We start from the raw sequence: 6,298 nt of genomic DNA, 5'->3' as shown, positions 1-6,298 counted from the left end.
TAATAATGACACACTTACCAAGTATTACAATGAACCATTTACGTGCGTGGATCCCCACTTAGGCTGTAACTTCCTCCAGGGCAGGATCAAATCTTATTCATCTTTGCTTCCCGGGTGCCCTCTACGGTGGATGCTCCATAAATATTATTTACATGTCCCATTTTTTTACAATATTTATTTATTTATTTCGCTGTGCTGGGTCTTACCTGCGGCACGTGGGATCTTCGTTGCTGTATGCGGGATCTCCAGTTGCGGCATGTGGGATCTAGTTTCCCGACCAGGGATTGAACCTGGGCCCCCTGCTTTGGGAGCACGGAGTCTTAACCACTGGACCACCAGGAAGGTCCCTACGTGTCCCATTTGGAAGAAAAAACTTTGGTAACTAATAAAGAAGTTCATTAATCTACAAGGAGGTTAGATCATGAGGGCTGTTCCCACGTCCATTCATTTGTAAGGAAGTAAGTGGGAGTTCGGCTGTGTTCCCTAGTTTATTTCCATGAAACAGGACTGTGTATCAGACCTCAAACTTTAGAACAGGCTCCTTGATCCTCCTCGCAGCTAATGTTTTATAGATACTATTGTTGACATCCGTGGCAGAAGGAAACCTCCTTCCTTGATATTTCAGCGTTCGTGGGAAATCCTCGCAGCTACACATGTCCACACTTGCCACCTGGTTACTCACTTGGATGTTGGCTATGCCGGAAGGGCCTTGACGTATGAAACTACCAGAGTCAGGTGACTAAGTTTCTGAACAGTACCTTCACCAACCTTTGCCTGTTTTCCTAGTGAATATCAAGCTAATAGGTCTTAGAGGCATTTGCCAATCACTTTTCCTCTTCTCTTGATGATAAATGTCAATGACACATTTTTGCACTTTGCATATTTGGATCTTTGTTCTTCAGAATGGATTTCTCTTGGGGAAAAATTCATCCCATGTATGCAAGACCATTCACCATTTTTTTATGACCTATTTATTGCTACTACCACGTTTTCTAACTAGGATTTTTTTTTAATGTCACTGCCATTTTGTCTTTTTTTAAATTAATTAACTTATTTATTTTGGCTGCATTGGGTCTTCGTTGCTGCGCACGAGCTTCCTCTTGTTGCGGCGAGTGGGGGCTACTCTTCGTTGCTGTGTACGGGCTTCTCATTGCGGTGGCTTCTCTTGTTGCGGAGCACGAGCTCTAGGCATGCGTGCTTCAGTAGTTGTGGCACGCAGGCTCAGTAGTTGTGGCTCACGGGCTCTAGAGCGCAGGCTTAGTAATTTAGGCACACGGGCTTAGTTGCTCCGCAGTATGTGGGATCTTCCCGGACCAGGGCTGGAACCCGTGTCCCCTGCATTGGCAGGCGGATTCTTAACCACTGCGCCACCAGGGCAGCCCTCTAACTAGGATATTAAACACTGATGAGGCATAGCAGGGTTATCAATGTTTTTAAAACACCTCAAAACCAAGCACAAACCCAGGAAACACACCAAAAATTAAGGGATGATGCTGACGCTTAGTAATGCTAAAACGATTGCACACAACCACTAATTCCATCTGTTGGTTCAAGCAGAGTTGGCACATGCTTTTTCTTGGGTACAGCTTGGCTTTCCCTCTAAAGGTGTACGGGTTGAATAAGCAGAGAAAAATTTTGTCTTTGGACTTGAAATTAAAATTATGTTGTAATATTATAGCACACATATTTAGAGGCAAATGCTCAAAATGTTCACCATTAATTTCCAAAGATTGTTGAGAATGGTGACCCCTGAACTGACAAGTATTTAGTTTTCTATACTTTCTCTCACTGGTTCCCTCCTTTCATAAATGAGTACCTGATACATTCTGCCTCAAATGTATCACGTAACCTAAAAGTGGCTGCATGTGTTGGTAAATGAGTTTCATATTCATGTCTCCAGCATTGCTGAGCCCTTGACAACATCTTCCTTTTCCTTAAAATCCACTTAGGATGCTCAAACATCAGGTGTAATCCTGACACATCCTGAACCTCTACTTTTTCACCCATGCTGCAACTGGTGTAATCAAATGACATCACTAACACCAACCTGGGAAACAGTACAAATTATCACATCTTATCTATATTTGTAAATGTCTTCGTCAACATTGAGATGTGTAAATGGATTTTTTGCAGCCCTCTGAAGCTGAGTAACGTGATAAAATGCTCTCTTCTGGCAGAAAATCCAACCTTCTGATCCTAGACCTCAGTTTCTTTGTAATCTGCCTCTCATATTCCTCTCCACACAACTCTTATTCTTGACCTCTTCACTTCAGGTAAATTCATCTGGTATTTATCATCACTCCCTTTTACCTACCCAAACCCAGCCCATTTCCCTGAAGTTCCATTTTTTTCCATGAAGTTATTTTTTTTCTGAATTTCTAAATAATTTATTAGGAATCAAAACAATTCAGTCATAAACAAACTGGATGTCTGCATCTTATACTTCAAGAAAAGGTTTACTTTTTTTTTTGGCTACACTGCACAGCCTGTGGGATCTTAGTTCCCTGACCAGGGATTGAACCCAGGCCACAGCAGTGAAAGCATGGAGTCCTAACCACTGGACCGCCAGGGAATTCCCTTACTTTTTTTTCTTTCAGAGACATCAATGGTTTAATGGATGGGGGAATCTTACATGTCTGAAACAAGGTGGAGTGACACCCCACCATGTACGGCAGATAGTGGGCATGACATGGAGGCAGTCTTCCCTTGAAAAGGTTTACTTTTAAAAATTGGAGCACTTCAGGGCTTCCCTGGTGGCACAGTGGTTAAGAATCCATCTGCCAATGCAGGGGACACAGGTTCGAGCCCTGGTCCGGGAAGATCCCACATGCCGTGGAGCAACCAAGCCCGTGCACCACAACTACTGAGCCCACGCACCACAACTACTGAGCCCACGCACCACAACTACTGAGCCCACGCACCACAACTACTGAGCCCACACGCCACAACTACTGAAACCTGCGCGCCTAAAGCCCATGCTCCGCAATGAGAAGCCACCGCAACGAGAAGCCCACACACTGCAACAAAGAGTAGCCCCCGCTTGCCACAAGTAGAGAAAGCCCGCGCACAGCAACAAAGACCCAACACAGCCAAAAAAAAAAAAAAAATCACTTCAGATTAAAAATGGTAGATTAAACACATGCATTTACCCCCTTCCTGCCAGAATTATAATAAAATGACAGTAAGAAGATTTTTCTAATGCCATAAAACCACAAGAACAATGAGAATGAGAGAAGACCATAGGAACACAAATTTTATTTTATTTTTTTGAAATATAGTTGATTTACAATGTTGTGTTAGTTTCTGGTGTACAGCAAAGTGATTCAGTTATACATATATACATATTTTTAAAGGTGATTTTAAAAAATATTATTTATTTATTTGGCTGCATCAGGTCTTAGTTGTGGCACATGGGATCTTTGTTGTGGCATGTGGGATCCTTTTTTTAAAAAAATTTTTGGCTGCATTGGGTCTCTGTTGCTGCACGTGGGCTTTTCTCTAGTTGTGGTGAGCGGGGGCTACTCTTCAGTTGCGGTGCACGGGCTTCTCAATGGGTGGCTTCTCTTGTTGCAGAGCACGGGCTCTAGGTACACAGGCTTCAGTAGTTGTGGCACGCGGGCTCAGTAGTTGTGGCTCGCCGGTTCTGGAGTACAGGCACAGTAGTTGTGGCGCATGGGCTTAGTTGCTCCGCAGCATGTGGGATCTTCCCGGACCAAGGCTCAAAACCGTGTCCCCTGCATTGGCAGGCAGATTCTTACTGCACGTGGGCTTTTCTCTAGTTGTGGTGAGCGGGGGCTACTCTTCAGTTGCGGTGCGGCTCGCCGGTTCTAGAGCGCCGGCTCAGTAGTTGTGGTGCACGAGCTTAGTTGCTCCGCGGCATGTGGGATCTTCCCAGACCAGGGATCGAACCCGTGTCCCCCGTATTGTCAGGCAGATTCTTAACCACTGCGCCACCAGCGAAGCCCCTATGTCTGCATTTTTATAAGAAGCATATATTTATTTTTTATGAAACGATGTTTTAATGGATCAAAAGAAGAAATTGGTTGAAAAGTATTTCTGGTCACTGGTTTGGCAACCTTCCAGCCAGGGACATATACTTCACCTTTATAAATGTAAATAATTATTTGTAAAGCTAAGGCAGTTTTAAAGTATGGCCAAAAAAATCTTTTTTTTTTTAATGGCTTAAAGCAATATCCATTTTATTGAGCTTACAATTCTGTGGGTTGGTTGAACAGTTCTTCTGAGCCATAAACTCTTTGACACTCCTCCCATCAAGAGGTGGGGTCTGGGGGAGTTCTCTGGTGGCCTAGTGGTTAGAATTCCAGGCTTTCACTGCCGTGGCCCAGGTTCAATCCCCGGTCAGGGAACTGAGATCGTGCAAGTTGTGCCACGTGGCCAAAAAAAAAGAGGTGGGATCTATGTCCCCTTCCCTTAATTAAGGCTGTCTGTGACTGCTTCAGTAAAAAGTGTGGTGGAAATGATGCTGGGTGACTTCCAAGGATGGGTCATGCAGTTTTCACCTTGCTCACTGGAACACTTGTTCCTGGAGTCTGGAACTCCCAGGTAAGATGTCCAGTTACCCTGACACAGTCATGCTGGTAAGGACACCCACAGGCACTACGGTTGAGCCTGTCCTTCAGCCAGCCCAGCCCAGGCCACAGTCATGTGAGTGAAGAAACCATCTTGGAAGTGGATCCCCCAGTCCCAGCTGTTCCAACCCCAGCAGAGTCACTCCCAGCTGTTCAGGACATCCAAGCTGAGACTCAGACATCATGAAACCGAGTATAGTGTATGCCTTTTCCAAATTACTGACCCACAGAGTCAGCGAGCATTTTTAAAAAATGTTTTATACCACTAAATATTGGAATGGTGTGTTACAGAGTAATAAATGAAACAAAAGCTAAGGGCAATAGCGGCAAGTAATTATGTATTAATGTACTCAGCATGAAGAAGACAATGCCTACAACCATTACAATGCTGAATTAATCATTGGGTGCTAAACTGATGCATAAATTAATCATTGGGTGCTTGGGTGCTAAATTAATGAACAATTATTTCCTTGCATGTACTAAATAATTTTCTCCCTACGTTCCAATACTGAACTAATATGTGTAATTTTAATTATCACTTCAAGAACATCCAGCCAAAAATAAACAAAGAAAAAAAAGTCATTCCTTCATCCCTTTTAGATCCTGATGATGATGCAATGGGAGAACACTGAAAGGAACTAAGTTGACTGCACAGGAAATTCTACAAGAGAAGATGGAAGAGCTACCTACTCAGGGATAAACACACAAGACTGGTATAAACCTATAAGAATATTATCAGGATGGCTGAGACTGTGAAACATGCTATAGACAACAAAAAGGGCTCTTAAAGCTATATTTGGAGCAAGAAGAAGAGGAAGAAATGGGCCCATTGCTTAGGGTAGATGGTGTAATATTAACAGATGACCAAGAGGAAGCAGAACCTCTCAACTTTCATTTGGTTTGCCTTCTATGAAGAAAATGATGCTCAAGATTTTCAAATGGTTTAAGGTTGTGGCTCGGAGGAAACTGAAGCCCCAAAAGTGAAGAATAATGATATGAGAACACTAACTCAATTAAAATGTTCAAGACCCCAGATTTGCATGCAATCCATCCACAGGATACTGAAGGAAACTGGAGATATGGTTTGGGAACCATGGTACACAAACTCTGAGAAACTTTAGAAAATAGGAAAAGTACCGGAGATAGGCAAACACCATTCTTACTTTCAAGAAGTTTTAAAAAGTGATTTTTAAAACTATTCACCAATGACTTTGGTATTAGCCTCCCTGACAAGGTTCTAGATTCCATATTCTTCAGATAGTTTGTGAGCACTCTTTGTGAGCCCAAGTAGCGCGGACAGTGAGAACTAATGTTAAATGAACCTCATTTCCCTTTTTCATAGTGTTACGATAGGGTTATCCCACGATGAGACAGGGGAACCCTTAGGATTTTATTTGCTTTCTACCTTGATTTCAAGGAAGAAGCACAGTCTTTCAGGACATCCTTGCAGATCATATAAAGGAACGTGGTCATGAGTTCAGGAATTTGGTGGGTCTGTAGTAGTTTGAATGTTAATATTAATTAAATGCTTATTTTGGTGATGTCAGAAAAATGACAGAGAAGGGACCTATGAAAATTCACTCCTACATAAGACCAGTAAAGAACCCAGCAAAACTTGTCAGAATCAACGTTTTTAAAACTCTGTAAATTAACCAAAGGCTAACAGCAACTTGAGGAATGCTTATTCAAGAAAAATTGCTGAATCTTGG

General features: G+C 42.7%; 1 non-coding gene across 1 annotated transcript; it reads right to left on the bottom strand.

Moving 5' to 3' along the window:
- Positions 1 to 269: 269 nt before the first annotated feature.
- On the bottom strand, positions 270 to 342 carry TRNAW-CCA (transfer RNA tryptophan (anticodon CCA)). Its single transcript has one exon. It is a non-coding gene; the product is annotated as a tRNA-Trp (tRNA).
- Between the last annotated feature and the right edge of the window lie 5,956 nt (positions 343 to 6,298).

The sequence above is a fragment of the Physeter macrocephalus genome, unplaced genomic scaffold, assembly GCF_002837175.3.
Source record: "Physeter macrocephalus isolate SW-GA unplaced genomic scaffold, ASM283717v5 random_326, whole genome shotgun sequence".
Taxonomy (NCBI): Eukaryota; Metazoa; Chordata; class Mammalia; order Artiodactyla; family Physeteridae; genus Physeter; species Physeter macrocephalus.
Note: the sequence above shows the minus strand (reverse complement) of the source record. Positions and strands in the feature narration are given on the sequence as shown.